Consider the following 17,850-nt stretch of genomic DNA (forward strand, 5'->3'; position numbering starts at 1 on the left):
GCTTGGCAGTGGCATTTGGGAAACCTACTGTTCATACCTTTTTATTTAACCAGCCAGGTCCTGGTTGCCCTCATGAACATGAGGTCATGGCATGGAGGTCTGGAACCACTGCTATTGCCTTTGGAGACCAATTCAGCTACATCAGGGAGCAGCCATCAGTTCTGAGGTACTCACAGTGTGTAACTGATACAGCAAGTTTCAGGTAACTTTCATTAATTTCAACTGGCATTGAGAATGCACCAGGAGGACAAAGACTTTCCTCCGTCTAAAAATGCAACATACTTGACCTTGGCACAAACAGAGCTTTGCCAGATGCTGTGATATATTTAACCTTCAGTTTTAGTTTCAAAAACTAAGTCTTGAGGTGTTAAAAACCCTAAATGTTTTTTAATGGAAAGTGAGAGAAAACAGCAAATCAGCCACAGAGAAGGCTCTGCCGAAAATTGCAGCTGCATCACTGTGACTGGGTAAAAAAAAAAAAAAAATGTTTTTAAAACAGAAACTGCTGATATGGCTTTTGATGAAGCCTCTGCAGCAGCTGTGATGGCTTTTAACTTTGAGTTTTCAGTGAGGAAAACATGATATTTCTTGCATTGTCATTATTATGAATAACACAGGCGGGTTTCAAAATGTGAGGCCAGGTTGAGGAGCAGATGTAAAGTTAGCTGTGCCTTGAACTGGACCAAATAGCAGGGGCTCAGCTGCTTGCTGGATGTGGTAAATACAGGAAACATTGAGGTTGTCAGTACACAGCTCAGTTTAACTTCAGCCCAAGGTGATGTTGGTGTTGGCTTGCAGCAGTGACACCCAGGATAATGTCTTTGAGTAGATGCCTCCAGGGACGCCAAGACACCACACGGTGAGAACAAAGCACAGAAGTACAAACCCAGTGTGGGAAGATGTCTGGTGTGCCTCAGGGAATGCTCATCCCTTCCTGGCATATAAGAACATGTGCCCAGTGACTCACGTGCTCTTCCTCTCATGGCAGAATTGCTCAGCTTCTTGACTCCACACAGGAGACAGTGGCTCCAGGGCAGAGTATCCCATGAAATCTCTGCAGAAAGGGAGATTACCCCTTCCAAATTGGACTCTCTTTTCTGCAAAAAAAGAACAACAAAGCAGTTGGTTTCAAGCATCACGTCTCTTTAATAATATCTGCTCTTGGGAGAACAGAGGGCTGAGAAATGCTTCTGCCAAAAGCTGGCTGAAGAAAACATAGCTTTATGAAAAGTGCTGGCTTTGAGAAATGAACATTTTCAAAAATGATGAAAATATTTCTGATTTTCTGGCTAGTTTTTCTTGAATTTCTCCTAAGGAGAAGGAAAGGATCTTGAAACTCGTAGGTTCTTCATATTGATCTCTCAAGAAGACCCTGAATTTTCACCCTGGGAGCACATCTATGCTGGAATACCTATTCTCTGTCTGAGAGAGCTGGCAGTAGTAGTTGCTTTCTTTGAATATGTAAGTTAGCAAGAATTGCAATAGGGGTATACTACTGGAAAATACAGTTCAGTTTTTCAGAGATGGTAACCTTGAACCCATTCTGATTCCCTGCTAAGACTTATTATATAAATATGATTTGGGATTCGTTCATGCATGAGCTAGGGATCATTCTCCAAGTAACATTTTGTATTTCTTCCACCTCTTTCGAATTTCCTTCGTTACTCCCCATGCAAAATTCCTAGACCTGGAGAGAGATGGTGGATGAAAGAAAGGGTGTGGCCATGTCAACAGCGCTTCATGCTAATAGCAAAGGGAAAGATTTGTCAGAGATCAACAGATGCCAAGGACACACATCACCTATTGAAAAGTTGCAAAGGCAGCAAGTCTCCTTTGTCAGTTGTTCTGGGAATAGATGTTAACGCTTCCACTGCAGATCTGCTCTCTATTGGCAGCTTGTTGAAATAAGAGAGTAGGTCTATTGGAGCTGGAGTTCCTGATTGGAGGAAAATGAGGTAAGGGGATTAGGCCTTCTCCCTTTTTGGAGGGCTCTGGAGGTAATTTTGATCATTCCTGTATTTTTTGTCTGTAGGAATGGGAAAAGCAAGGCACCACTGAAGATCAATGGATATGATATGAGACCACCAACTGGCCAAAGTCAAGACCCTGTGCCTGATTCAGTGCTGAATCTTTGACACTAAATTAAGCATTATGCTGTGTAAGATGCTTGCATTTAATGTCTTTAATCAGTATCTTTGTTTAGACCTATTTTTTAGGAGTCGCTGAAGTGATCTCACCAGTGTCATGGTGAGACCTATAGGCAGCTAGGTACCAATATAAGCTACCAATTACTGCACAGAATATCTGGTCCAATGCTTTACTTTGAACTTTTAAAAACAGCATTTCTTGGAAACACAGGTGAAGGAAAAGAGAAAATATTAAGAGAAAAATTGTCTCCTTTTTCGTCCTTCCTCACTGAACAGGGTAGAAATTGAGCTACAAGGTTTTGGGAGCCTTTGTTTCCAGTGCCCTGTGCTACATTTTGAACATGAACCTGAATAAAATTCCACTTATGACTGCTTTTCCCAGCACACTTGGGAACAATATGAGGCCAGGATAATGTCATCCACCACAGCTTCGTGAGCACTGCAGTCCCATGAATGTGTTGTGATCCCCTCTCCTACAAAGGGCTTTAGTTCAGGCATAACACAGCCCTAAACAGAGGAAATTATGGGAAAAATCCTCTAAAACTCACAGTCTTATTTAATGATTTCACATAAAGCTGATGATAATGTGATAGAACAAAAAAAAATTATATAAGACAATGTATTTCTTATATGGATTATCTTAGCTTGAAAGACAAGATGAAATTCTAAACTTAATAGAAGACACATAAATTAGATGTATATGTGCACACTAATGTTCATTAGCAGATTTTGAGTTATGTAATTCAAGCTAGAGATGACAATGCATGCACACACACAGAATGACAAAAAATGGCAACAGTAACCCAAACAGCCATTTTTACAGAAAGATCCATAAGTGAGGTCAGGATTTATTTACTGAAATGTAAGGATTATATAATTAAACACAAAAAACAGTGCTTCAGATTTCTCTCTGACAAGAAAGCAACGACCTCTGGTTACTGATGTGTATCAAGAAATAGTATTTAACATTGTAGGAACATTAGAGTGTGTTTTCTTTTATTGCAAAGCCTATTTAAACCACTTTGCAAAGCTGATATCATGAACTAAACATACAGAGAAATAAAGATTCTTTTTTGAGGAAAATAAAATTTCTCTTCCTTCATATTAATACAAAAGATTTGAAAAACAACATGTTCTGGCCTTAAGCATCAGACTTACATTTTGTCTTTTGTTATCACTTACAATAGCACTGCTGCTTGAATACCCAGCCATATCAAATGTAAGTTATTTGTATATCTCTATCCTCTCAGGAAATCTTGACCTTGAAATAGAATAAATATGTAACATGGGTATTGGGTTTGTGTGTTCATAGCTAACACCACCAGTTCTAAAAACCATAGACATTGAACAAAAACGTGCAGAAGATGAGATTGTGCAGTGCTGTTTGACTCATTGTTGCAAAATGAGAAATTACGGTTTAAATGTTTTGCTGCCTTTGAATGACCCTTCATTTGTAATTGATTCAGCTCAACAGACTGCAATTCTCAAACCATCAAGATACAGAACTTATTTGTCCCATGTTTAAAGTATGCTTCAGTTACTCTACCAAAGTCAAACTGTACAGGATAGGACCTTTTCTGCGTGAGTGCTTTGGTAATGTGACACATTAACTTGGGGTCTGAGATGACTGGTTATTGAGACTGGGATTCTTTAGAAGCAAATCATATTTAGCATCTGTTGACCAGCTCTGTTAAAGGAAGTGGATTACACATAACGCAAAACCTATAAAGAAGTCCACAATGGGCAAATCAATGGAAATTCTTTGAATTACTACTTGAGGCAACTTTGAAAATTCCTTGTGAGTAGCCATTCTTACAGACCAATAAGAAAGCATTCCTTGCATTGATAACCAAGGACATTATCAGCTGCAGTCAAACTGGGAAACCTTGAGGAATGGGATTTTTACATGAAGACTTCAATGCCTGTGCTTCAGCAAGGACACAGCACAGACCTCTGCAGGCAGGAGAGCGGGGTAAAAAAACTATGGTACATGACATGGGTTCTCCCTTTTGCCAATAGCTCAGTGTGAAGCTGGGCCTGAGCCTAAAAGATACCCAAACCACAGATATCAACTTTAGACCTATAAAAGGTGAAATAAACAAGGTTTGACGTCAAGGGATCATATCACAATACGCTGGACTCCTATAAGGTATACAAAGTCTACTAAAATTGCTGCCTGTTTTCACCCACAAAGAGGAAGACAGTGTATAGGGAGGGCTCAAGAGCTTTTTCCCCTCTTCCCAGTCACACACAGTTGATCCTGGGCACATATCCACTGTGTTTCTTGCAAGTATGTAAGTGTGAGAACATGAGCAAGTGAAGTCTGCAGGAGAAGGAGCATGAGGGACAGAAGTCAGTTTTCTTTAAAGCAAATAATCACCCTTGCTTTCAAAAGGCCTAGAATTTTGCTTCGTACATTAATTTTCTTCCAGAGTACTAACACATGAATTATAAATCAGCTGTTGGACTAAAATGATAAACACTAATGTGACAAGCTGGGAAAGGTATCTAGAGACCGAAGATAGGTCTGATTTTATTTAATATCTGTAGTGGGATTAGGGGGAAATATTGGAAACACACTAGAGGCATTTGCAGAGGATTCTTCCCTGGGAAATGTTTCCGTCCTTTGCTGGGGACATCATGTTATACAAATGTATAATATGAAAGGATTAAAGGAGTCTTGGGAGATAAAAATAAAGCTACAAGACTAATCTAGGAAAAAATGGAAGGTGGAAGGAACTGAAGAAAGCCCAGAACATGGCTACTAAAGGCTCTTCAATTGCCGTCTATTGATGATGCATATTGATGATACAATAACAACACTCAGTGAAGCTTGCTGTCCAGCAAATACTTCTTATGCTATGACTAATGAAATACTGACTCTTCTTACTGATTCTATGAACAGCAGGAAAGCCATTTATACTAGAAAAAACATCCTAATTATGTACTTTTCCTCAGGAAAGGAATCTTATTTGTTAGGTTTATGACTTCATTTAAAAGAATGGGCAAGAAAAGGGTAGGGAGAAGGGATATGAATTTTTCACAGCAATATACTGTGCTCATGAATGTAGTTTTAAAAGCTACATTTCTACAACTTGGAAAAAGAAAGAGAAAACAAAAAAAATAGGAAAACTTTTAATAAAGGCATATGAAAAGAGAGGGTGAGATTCATTCATGAGGAAAGAGGTAGTGATGAGCAAGAAGAAAGGACCAAGGGGGTAGCACTTAACTCCCTAGGCAGTTCCACTGTGAGAAAGAGAATGTCAAAACACCGCTGTGCCCTGTGGCAGTCACTGTGCAAGGATGCTGGTGTTGGCCAAAAGAACTTGATTTAACATTCCTAATCAGCAATATCAGTGAGTAGATTTTTACCCAGAAACAACTACATTAACTACATTTCACAGTCTATACAGGGAAGCAAGTCTTTCTATGGTGAGTCAACTCCTCACAGTGTAGGTAAACTAGGACAAACGAGGGCATCTGTAGCAAAAACATGATGGACCACACATGGCTAAAGTGACAGAATAACAAGATGTGTGAATAAAAGCAGGTACTTGCAACAGAAAGAAAAAGAAAAAAGTAAAATGAGAGGAGGGAGAAAAACCTCAGGGGAAGCAATGAGGAATCCATCTAAGACAAGATAAAGCATAAGAGAAAGAGTAACCAACCCTCCACTGTTGAAGCTATGCTACTGGGAGTAAGCCACACAACAGAACCAGACATTTGGGAGACCATGCTTGTGCTGTCCAATGGAGAGTCTGCTGTGCTGGCCTCTGACTGCCCCTGCTCCAGCCTGCATTTCATCTTCAACAGAGTAACAGTCTGAGAAGAGGCCAAGGAAGAAGTGAGCTGCTGTCTAACAGGTACAACGGCATGAAGGCACTAGCCTTTGGGACTAGTAATCGTATTTAGATTCCCACAGGAATCTTAGTCCTATATTTTAATTAAAAAGAAGACAATCCAGTTATGTTGTCCACCTAGTTCTGTTATTTTGTGCAATTTACACAGGGATAATATAATTCAAACTGATACTGTATTTTCCAGCAAATTTCTTGCTCATTAAAATTACATATTTGGGCAAGTGGAAATTATAAAGTTCAGATTTGTTTTCTCTTATTCATGATTCATCTATAAGTACTCAGATAAATTAGGTAGTCACAGGAGACCATCAGAGCTACCAGAAGCAATTGTTCAGGAGAGTTTCCTCGTCTGGGCTAGTGAAGAAAAGAATTGCAAGACTAGGTGATGAGAAGGGGAAATCCCACAAAATATCAAAGTTCCCAGCTAGCAGAAGGTTGCAAACAATAAACCATTACTCTCTAAAAATTAACATTTCCTGACAGATCACATATTGTGTCAGAAAGCTCTAAAGAATCATAACAATAGGCTTTGCTTTGTTAAAAATAGCTTGTCCCTGACTTTTTACTTTTTTCTTAAGCATTTCTGGAGTAACTACTGAAGTCAATAGTTATATTCCAGGCACCTACCCTTTAGGAACTAACCTTGAAAGAAACATGAATATAGGTTATTTAAACATAAGAATCTTCTATCTTCCTCCCTCGTACAATCACTTTGACAGGGATTTTATCATGTAGGTGGATACTGGAGATGGTTTTTTTTATTCAAACACTCAGGGAAAGCTTCAGCCACACTGAGTGGTCTTAGACAATGGAAAAGGCACATTTTCCCCCAGTGCCCCATGAAAATCTTGTCTTGACAAACAAGAACCAAAAGGAGTATTGTCCCCTAAGTCTCTGTGGAAGCCTCTGTTTGCTACAAGTTGTATTTCATCAGGCTGCTGGCTGAGAGTCAGCCACACCATCTCTGACCTCATCCTGTGCCTCCTGGGCAGTGTGACAGGGACAATGAGCTGTTTATGACCAATTTTCCAGGCTGTCTGAGGACAGCTGAGTTGGAGTTTAGCTGAATGGACACAAATAACAGCTACCTCACCAATCCAAAAGCTGTATGTCAGATGTACACATGGGGGATACACGGGGAACCCTGTGGAAGAGCGGATGCCAGAGAAACGCATCTTGCAATGCTCTACTGTGTCACCAGTGTGTGTCAGCACAGAGACCTCCTAGGATGCCCTTCCCCCTGCACAAATGGCTGGAGGGAAATCTCCATGCTTTCTACTTTCCAGACCATTTAGAGACCCTTTGAGCAACTCATGCATTCATTGAGCAGCCAAAACAAATCTGTGCCTCTAAAATGGCCTTTGCTCATGTATGCCACTTTCTCCCTGATTCCTTTTCTCCCTGGTTCATCAGTTCTGCAGATTTCTTACAAGAAGTGGACATGCAGCTGAATTTGGAATAGAAATATACTTGACAACTATGTGTCCTTCATATTCATAAAATTGTCTTCTCCTGGACTATTACTTGGTATCCTCAGCTCTCTGGGGGAAAAAAAAAAAAGAGAGAGAGAAAACCCATGCATGCAGATGACAAAGGAAGAATGAGGCTTAGGAACAGAAAGAAACAGATGAAAGAAGAGACAATCAGAGACAGAAGAAATTTGTTTCACTGAGTGGCATTTAAAAGAATTACTACTTCACTGGTCACTACCAGGTCACCCCTTAGTCACTACCAGGTCTCTACCCATTCTCAAACCTGTGAGATCAGTACAAGTTATGCATGCATATAAAGACTGGGAGGTTTGGAAAAGAGAGATATTATACAAAGATAGTATACAAAGAATAATGCTCATCGTAAAAGTTGATGGAAAACATTTCCTGTGGAAAAACAAGACAAGACGTTTACTTAGGCATCTGTGGAGCTGTTGACTTGAAAACAAGAAACAGATTAATTTTATAGTGTAATAGTAAATTAAAGCTCGCAGACATTTTATGATGGTTTGTACTGTGTCTGTGTGATGTCTTATCCACAGTACTCCACAATTCTCTGTTTAAAATTGATTGCACAGAATGGTTTGGTTCACCAAATAAAAGGCCAACATGCATCTCATATGGAGACAGTGGATTTTGGTTTTTCAATAACAGAATAAAAAGCTAAAGGCATTATGATCCCCTGTTGAGGACCAAGCATTTTGGAAGAGCATCTTTTAAAGTAAAAGTCAACAATACTTTCAAAAACACTAAAGGAGGCAAATATGCATGGAGGAAACAACGGCTAGAAAGAAAAAACTACCACTTTTTATTCAATTATTTTTAACCAGTAGAGAGAGAATTATATGTTTAAAAAGTCCCAAGATCCACATTATGTGTCATCTAGATTTTCTACGCTGAGTTCTGGGATGCCATGACAGTCTCTGGTGCTGTATCTGAGATGGCTCCACAAGACTCAGGAGCATCCCTCTGGGGAACAAGGGCTGCTGCCCAGATACGAGGAGCAGGATTCCTGCCTGTGGCAGCGCCCCTATCTTGCCTCAACAGTGATGAGCATGCAGTCAGCTCAGTAATGATTATCTGCAGGCTTTCTAATGCAATGACACAATATGGCTCAATCAGACCCTGTACTGCTCAAAAGAGTTCTGCAGTTGTTCTGCATTATAAGGGTGTCTATAAACAGAGGTGGGTAGAATGTAGTACCTATAGCTGCTGCCTAAAATCTGGTTCAAGCTGTTTCCCAGCTACATTGATTTCCACCTCTCTGTCTTCTAATGTAAGAATCTAAGCCATGTTGGGCTTTGGATACAAACCTTCCTACTAGCTAAGAATGAAACCCTTCTCTGACAGGTAACAAATGTGGCCACTGATGGGCAAAGGCAGGTCAGACACCTTTCAGTGCCTGGAAAGCAGTCATAACATTCCCGATGCTAAATAAGACCCAGTAAGTCCTGCTGTGGTGGCAACATGACTGATTTCCCATTCTCACCCTAATAAACTATGTACATGAGAATTATTTATTCATACAAGAGGAGAACATTTGTGTCAACTGCTTTGACTGTGTGATGGAGCAGAGTTCTGTCAAATATTTGATGTTCAGGTGTACAGTTTAAGATTTTTTTTTCCACAACTTTCTGCTCCCCAGAAGGAAGCAGACTATTAGATTTTCACATAGGCTTTACCTACTCAAAATTTGTTTAAGACTTCAGATCAATTGTTTTTTGGGTTTTTTTTTTTATTTGAGATGTTTGCAAACTGAAATTTCTCTCTCACAAAAGAATTTTATACTCCTCCTGAATTCAGACCATTTATCTAAACCACAAAGTTCTGGTGAAATTTCTCCCTCTGAAAAAACCTTAACATCTGAGACTTTCTTCACTTCTGTACTGAAACTGAGAAAAGAAGATTTTTTGGGAGATAAAATTTAATTTTTTATAACATCAGATTTTAATCAACAATACAACTGGGCAATGATATCTACCTAATGCACTGTAGGACAGACAAAAATGTGGCAATCAACACTCCTAAGGAGTTTAAATTAGATTTGCTCAAGAGTAAAAGATGACAATTCAGAAAAAAAAACTACTGAAGATTATATGGTTTAATCCAGCTTTAAACTTGTCCTCTTTAATTATAGTGTAATATCTATTGATGGGACTTTAATTTGTTAAATGTAGATAACTTTTATTGGGTTTGCATGGTAAGTTTTGGTAGCAGGGAGTGGGGGGAGGCTACAGAGGGAGCTCCTGTGAGAAGTTGCTAAAAGCTCCAGCCGTGTTCAACAGAGCCAGTGCCTGCCAGCTCCAAGGGAGACCCATCACTGGCCAAGGTCAAGCCCATCAGTGACAGTGGTAGCACCTTTGGAACATCGTGGTTAAGAAGGAAGGAAAGAAAGTTAAGGAAAGGCAAAGGCAAATTGCAACCAGATAACAGAGGATTGAGAATATGTGAAAGCAACAACTCTGCAGACACTAAGGTCAGTGAAGGAGAGGCAGGAGGTGCTCCAGGCACCGGAGCCGAGATTCCCTGCAGCCTCTGGTGCAGACCATGGTGAGACAGGGTGTGCCCCTACAGCCCAAGGGGGTCATGGTGGAATAGATATGCACCTGCAACCCCTGGAGCAGCTCCATGCCAGAGCAGGTGGGTGCCCAAAGGAGGCTGTGAGCCCGTGGGAAGTCCACATTGCAGCAGGATCCTGGCAGGACCTGTGGAGAGAGGAGCCCACACTGGAGCAGGTTTCCTGGAAGGACTTGTGACCCAATGGAAGACCCACACTGGAGCAGTTCATAAAGAAGTGCAGCCTGTGGGAAGGACTCACCTGGGAGAAGTTCATGGAGGACTGTCTCCTGGGGGATAGACCCCATCCTGGAGCAGGGGAAGGGTGTGAAGAGTCCTTCCCCTGAGAAGGAAGCAGCAGCAGTGACTGTAACCCCATTCCCATCCCTCTACACTTCTGAAGGGGAGAAGACAGAGAGCTTGGGAACAAAGTTAAGCCTGTAAAGGAGGGAGGGGTAGGGATAAGGGTTTTTTTTTTTTAAGATTTGGTTTTACTTGTCATTATCCTATTCTGATTTGCATGGTAAGACATTCAGTTAATTTCCCCAAGGTTAGTCTGTTTTACCCATGAAAATAATTGGTGATCCCTCCCTGTCCTTATCTCGACCCAAGAGCCTTTCATGGTATTTTTTCTCAGCTGTGTCTAAATGAGGAGGAGTGTGATGGAGCAGCTTTGGTGGGTACTTGACATTCAGCCAGGGTCAGCCCATCATATAATGTAGGAAATAAAATTTACAATAAAAACACAGAAAGATCAACAAAACTAGGTGAAAGAAATCCATCTGGTGATTGAAATTCACCCCAGATATGATGCTTATTTGTAGGTTTGACTATATGGACAATAATTCTGGTAGGTCTAGTTAAAAGCTGATGTAAAAAGCTTTTTCAGTAACAATCACTGCATGTCCAAACCCTTTTCTCCATATTTCTGGGCCACAGATTCCCTGAGATGTTTGCCCTAATTTGTCTCCAAACCTATTTCTGCAGTGGTTTATTCAAGGTCCATGAGGGTGAAGTACAGAGCCATTGGTCTCCAGCTCCTCTCACAAAGCCCTACCGTGGCCCTCAAGTGCTGGGAAGTGTAAACACAAGTAACACCAACTTTAGGGAGATAGCCACCCTTGCCAGGTAAAGTGTAACAAGGCATTACACTTGTCACAATTTCATCATGAGAAAAACATTGCCATTTCAGAATATGAACTTTCAAATGACCCTTTATTGAGGGAAGAACAGAAAACTGCTATGTTTGACTTGTCATCCCCCTTCTTCCCCCAAAGCACATTGGATGTTGGATCATGTTTGATTCAGCAAAGTTTACACCTACTGAACAGACTGCACCATCTATTATGGAGCTTACACATTTATTCATCTACAGAAGACACTTTGTGCCCCACAGGAAGAGGTACTTTTTGCTTTCTCAATGCATTTCATGTAGATGTGTTTGAGAGCATTTTCTGTGATCTTCTTTGTATGTGTGTATAGATGAGCATGTTTTGCTCGGCCATGTGATTTCTTCCTCTTTTTATAGACATTTTATGTAAATAGCATTGAACGCTGATTTAAAAACATGCACAAAAGAATACTTCCTGTTTTAAAATCAGAGGTAAAAGACACTGCCTTATGAGAAAAAGAAGAAATACAGAAAATGAAGCATGTCCATTTAGAAGAGAGATCAGAACTGAATCTTATCTTCTAAGTAGCCAAGAAAACAAATCATGTAAGAATTCAGACCTCTGACCACTTCTGAAGGGGAAAGCTAATGGAAACAGCACCTCACTGGGGACATTACTGCATATCATCACCTAACAGTGACCCTGAGGGAAATGAAACTGAAGAGAAATGGAGCTGGATGTGAGGGAGGTGGAACTGTTCTCATTTCTGAATGCAGCAGCATAGTCTAATTGGATATACAGCACAGCAAAATGAATAAATACCAGAGGAAAAATATTTTCAAGCTTTGTAAAGGAATGACATGCAGATTGAGAGAAAGGCAAAATCCTGTATTTCTAGCCATTTTTGATAAATGCAAGATACATAATGACTTAGAAAAGGAAAATTTAGAGAAGCCCAGCAATTGAAGGGGCTGCACATTCAGTAAAGTATGATGCCTTGCAAGGGACAGGCCATGCAGAGCTGAGCATCCAAAATCCATTGAAAAGTTTCTACAGAAACCAGAATTTTGCAGATGTACAAACATTTCAGACACCTCTTTTTTTTTTCTTTTTTTTTTTTTTTTTTTTCTTTTTTTTTCTGAAGTGGTTGGTGGCTTTAATCCATCATTTTCCTGGGCATGACGATTCTGCAGCCTGTGTAATGCTGCTGGTACTCACAGTGCTCTGTGCCACGTAAGGAAGGTGCTCAGCTGTGAGGCTGGTACCTGTTTGCAAGCTGTCACACAGCCCCTGCCACCACAGCCAGCTCTTGCCAGTACACTGCTGGCACTGGTCAGCTGTGAAAGGGGGACAGGAGGAGGAGGAGGAGGAGATGCACTGTGGCTGGGGAAAGATTAGGAAGCTGATGATTTTCATCCAGGTGCTGGGAGAGCGTTGATGTGTGGCTGAGGAGCAGGAGGTGGAATGAGGGTGGAATGGGCACAGGTTTGGTACAAAGTCAGTGCTGGCAGCCCCAAATTGCTGTCAGGAGCCTTGGCCACAGCTAATGCCAGGAGCCTCAGCTGCCATCCCTGCCATCAGCAAGGGCTGCTGCAGCAAGCAGTACCCAAAGGAAGATCTGTTTGGAAACCCCTGCTTCATGTAATATGTATTTCAATTTAATGTTTCCAGGCTGTATTCAGGACCAAGTATTTCCACTGCAAAAGCACCAAAATTCTATAATGAAAAGCAAGTACTCTTTGATAGGTTTTGCAGTGCAAGCTTTAAATGCTGTAAGTACCAGAGACTCTTCCCACTGATTTTAAATGCATCCTTATTTCCCCTTCCATCAGAGTTCAGGGCCACAGGTGGCCAAATGGCAGGGTGGACCCCTGCCTGCCTGCAGATGATGGCAGTGTACATGCTCCTGAGGCACCATGGGCAGCCCTGCCTGCAGTCACACAAGGAGGGACTGTGGAACTGCTGGGCTACCATGGCAGTTTTCCTCTCAAAATGTTTTTAGCAGCTTTGTAGCCAGTGCAGGCACAGGGACCACTGAGGGCTTCATTTGTCTGCAGCACTGAGCTGCTCTGACTGTGCATGTACTTTTAACCAGGAGTTCTGACTCTCAGTCTCAATAGCAAACTCTGATAGTTGTGCTGGCAGGGAGGGCAGTGTGGCCAGATAGGCAATGTGTGGATTTGCATCCCTTCATTAGTCAGAAAAGATTTCTAAAAGATGATCTGGACCCACCTATTGCCCATATGACCATGGGCTACCTCTTTGCATCTTATAACAAGTTATAATAGGTTCTCACCCTAAAACTTCTGATATTCACTGCGTGTTTTGAGCTCACACAAACAAGATGGGATGGAAGTGTCACTTCTGTTCACCTGTGAAGCTTGCATCTCACAACTGGACAAATCCTTGATGCTGTCTCTGCTGTCTGGTCCTTTCCCAGGCCATACAGAACCTGAGGCTGGCACCCCAGTGGAATGGCAGAGCTGGCACACTAGTTTTGTATGTAGGCAGTAAAATTACTTCCTCCTTAGCCCTGTGCTAAGTGCTTGCTGAATGAGTTTGACTCTGCAGACTCAAGGACAGCCAGCTCAGGTTGTTTCCTCCAACATTAATACGTAAACAAGTTATTCGCTTGGTTTTTTTCAGTTAATGTTATTCAGAGAGAGTAAAATGCTGTAGAGCATTCATTCTGGTTCCAGATGTGGAAATGGAGCATGTATAATTACCAATGTGGGTAGCAGTCCATCTCGTAGCCTTACTTATGCCAGTGAAGGATATTATCTCATTATGTCAGCTTAGCAGTCTTCTTTCCCTGGAATTCAAAATAAGCAAGGCTCATAAAGGAATGAGAGAACAACTAATTATAAGGGACATTATTTTAAAAACTGAATAGTAGTCAAAATCAATTAATGGACTATTTTACATGATTAAACTACTTTCAAGAAAGTATCTAGGCTTTTTCAGCATAAACATTTCTACATTGAAAACGTAACTTGAACCTAATTCTATGGTCAGCTATTTTTTGAGTAAGTATAATATGTGCTTTCATTTCTGACAGGGCAAAGATGAGTGAAATTTTTAACTTCATTATGTCTATCATCCAAAGTAATTTAGAAGATAATCCTGCTACATGGAGACTCTTCTGTCCTACAATGTTAAAAATGACTAATGTCTGGGAAAACAGAAAATAGAGCTGCTAGCAAGGACTTGTTTTAGCATATGTTTCAGGATTTCTATTTGAATAGAAAGTGCTGTTCTTATTCAAAGATGAGATACCTCTGGACATTCAGAAATTTGTTGGGTGCATTTTTTAGGTTACAATACAAAGAGGCTTTGGTTTTGCTCCCCAGCCTTTGGTCCTTCAACCCAGCTGAACCTCAAGCTGAAATACTTTCTTTCCTTCTTGCTGATCAACTGCAGGAAGAAACATTCTGCAAGGCCGAGCCCATCTTTTCTTAAATCTGGGAAACCTTTCAATAAACCCTCGGTTGCAAGTGGAACTGTGCTACCCATTCCCTAGAAGTATGGGACCCAAAGAATCCTGCCAATGGATAACCAAAGGGAAGAGAGGATGCTGCTGGGGCGCAACAGAGGAAGACAGGGACATCAGTTGGTTACAGGAAGAGCCAGCTCATTTAGGAGCAGCTCTGTTCTTCACATAGCTGCAAGGGTGAGAGATCTCTTTCCAATTTTGTCATTTCTTTTCTGGGTTGCTGGTTCTTCTTAGGATGAGGAAAAGGTGAAACGTTTTGATGAACCCATTGCTTCACCTTTCTTGGCAAGAAAAACATCCTATATTTTACACTGTGCAATTCATATAAACAAATGTATTTGGCAGAGCGAAAATTACAAAGTTTGAGCAAAGATACGGAGTACATGCAGTTGCAGAAAAACACAGATGCCCATTCGTCCCAGAAGTAATTCAGTGCTGCAAATAGTTGTAACTCACTATCCCCCATTTCCATTTCTTGAATAAAATACAGGAACTCTGCTATGTATGACAATACAGGTACCACTGGTGCTGGACTGGGCAAGCCACATACACTGCTTTTAGAGCAGACTCTGTGAAAGATGGAGTATTGCAGAGTATTGCAGGGTAGTCCTGCTGGTGGAACCTGATCTGGTTTGAGATGCCTGACCTGTAGATTTAGAGATGATGGGAGCTATTGTCAGAGTTGTCAAATTCCTGGCGCAAGTCTCACAGCTCAAGAGCCTTTCCTGACATGTATGCCGTGCATACATCCATCCCACTGCACAACAAACTTTTGAGTCCCTGTTTACAGCAGGAAACACTTGAAAGACTGGTATTTGAAACTGAACTAGCTGAAACTGGCAACTGAACTGAACCCTTTCCTGGCAAGAGGAATGCACCTGTTAAATCAGCACCCTGGGCCATACACATACATCAGTAACTGGTTAACAAAACCCAGCCCCAGAAACAATGCTGCAGAGTGTAGAGCTTTGTTAATGGGTTTGGTAGCAGCACCAATAAAGTTCATTGTTGAGTTTAGCTACAAATGATGTCCTTTGTGATGCAGCTTTTTACATCAGCTTTTAACTAGACCTACCAGTTGTACTAGCCAGACTGAGGGCATGATCTTCCCAGAGACACTGGTTCCCATGAAATGTAAAATGGGCTTCTGAAACATTTCTAGGTTTGCCCTAGGGCTTCTGACATGGACCTCTTTGCTTAGGAGATTTCTGTGTCCTCTCTTCCAAGAAAGGAACAGAAGAAAATCAAGGCAGAGTAAACATTGATTGGGTTTTTTGGTGTTTTTTTTTTTTTTTTGGTTGGTTGGTTGGTTGGGCTTTTTAAGACCTGGGAAATGTTGGTTTTTAAGGCTCACATGACAGATAAACAAACCACCTACCATTCTGAGTGGGCAGCTGAGTCACTCTGGCCCTACCAGGCCAGGTCACTGGCTCATGTCAGCTCTTCCTCCCAGGGCATCAGCCCTGGATGGCATTTGCATCTTCAGTTCCCACACTTAGAGAAGAGTGGGGGGCAATTGGGCTGCTCCTGCAGAGCAGGGACTGAGAGCAGCCCTCAAGGGATGGATTCCTGGGCTACAAGTTGAGAAGGTAGGAAGCAGCTGGGGAAGAGGCAGTCACTCCCAAAAGGCAGTTTTTGAGTGAGAATCTTTTGTGTATATGACCATCAACTAGCAAGAGCACAATTTGACTGTGCTGCTGTAAAGCAAGCTCTTGGAACAGGCACAAATTATTAGACAGTTCCTCTTGATCCAGGAGCGGGCAAATTTTACTTTACCCAGGGAGGGGGAAGAATCTTGCTCAGAGGCAGAGCTACCTCTATGGGAAGGCGTTGAGGAGGAGCTGCAGCAACAGTAAAAGAAGCTAATCCTTCCCCCTAGATTTGGAGAAATGCACAGTGAAAACAGACGAATATCCATAAAATTACATCCCAAGGGCAACTGAGCAAATTCCCGTTCAGTTTCCTCATTGATATGATTTTGCCTCGGCTAGGGTGGAATTTCAGCAGCAACAGCAGCAAGTGTTCCGGCGCAGGTGATCGCCTGCCCTGGCGGCCCGGGCCCGGCGCTGCTGCGCTTTCCCCGGCGGCCAGCGGAGGGAGGGAGGCCGCCGCAGGTCCCTCCGCCCCAAGGGCTGCGGGCGGCGGCCCCGGCGCGCCCCTCGGCACGGGTGGCCCCTGCTCTGGCAAAAAAAACAAGGGCACAACGGGACAGATGGCAGCTTCTGTCCGAATTAAAGCCACTGGGGGAGCTCAGGTCAAGCCGCAGACGGGGGAGCAGAGGAGGGGCAGAAAAGAATTTGGGGGCAATAACCAAAGCACTCGGTCACTCCGAAATCAGTGACAGCAGGGCATCCGCGGACGGATCCGCCCGAAGCCGCGCCGTTTGCGCGGGATCCCGGGCTGCCGTGGGCAAACACCGGATGCGTCGGCCCTCGCTGGGTGGCTCTGCTGGGCACCCAAGGGCGACGAGGAAGGGCCGGGGTTCCTATCAGCCCTCCTGTAACTTGCCCTCGAGTTTTGCTGTGAAAACAAAAGCAAAATAAACAATTCCATTCTCCCCGTTACGAAAATAAAGCTCGGGCACCACACGGGCTGGTCGAAAGGACTCCATTGTCGTTTTTAAATGAGATATCTTTGCGACCGCTAGCCCTCCCCCGAGCCAGCGGGGAGCCACCCGTATCCCTGGAAGCGAGAGGTATCGGGGAACAAAAGGCAAACTCCGAAGTGACATTGAAAATAAAAGGGAGCTTTGGTTACCCCCAGGGTAAGGTCGAGGGGGAAAGGTCGCCTGTCCACCAGCGCGCACACTCCCGGCGGGCGCGGGGCAGCGCCCCCGGGCTCGGCCCCGTGCGCCGCCCGCGCAGCCCCGAGGGTGCGGAGCCCGCGCCCCGCAGCGCGCCCAGGACAGGCTGCGGCTCCCCGAGGGCGGTCCGGAGGCACGGGGGGGGCTTCGACACCAAACTGGGGGGCAGTGAGCAACGAGCCCCTGCGCCGCCCGCCGCCGCCAGCCACGCTGGAACAGAAAAGGTCTGCGGAAAATCAGACTGCCGGGGGCGACCCCCAGCCCGCCCCTCCACTCTGCACCCGCAGGCACGGCCATGTCCGTGTCCAACCCCACCCGGGAGCCGAGAGCCCCTTTTCCCGGCGCCGGCGCGGCCGCAGGCCTGGGCGAGGGAAGGGGAAGGGAGGGCG

This window comes from Agelaius tricolor, unplaced genomic scaffold, assembly GCF_023055355.1.
Source record: "Agelaius tricolor isolate 1412-34295 unplaced genomic scaffold, bAgeTri1.0.p SCAF_5, whole genome shotgun sequence".
Lineage (NCBI taxonomy): Eukaryota > Metazoa > Chordata > Aves > Passeriformes > Icteridae > Agelaius > Agelaius tricolor.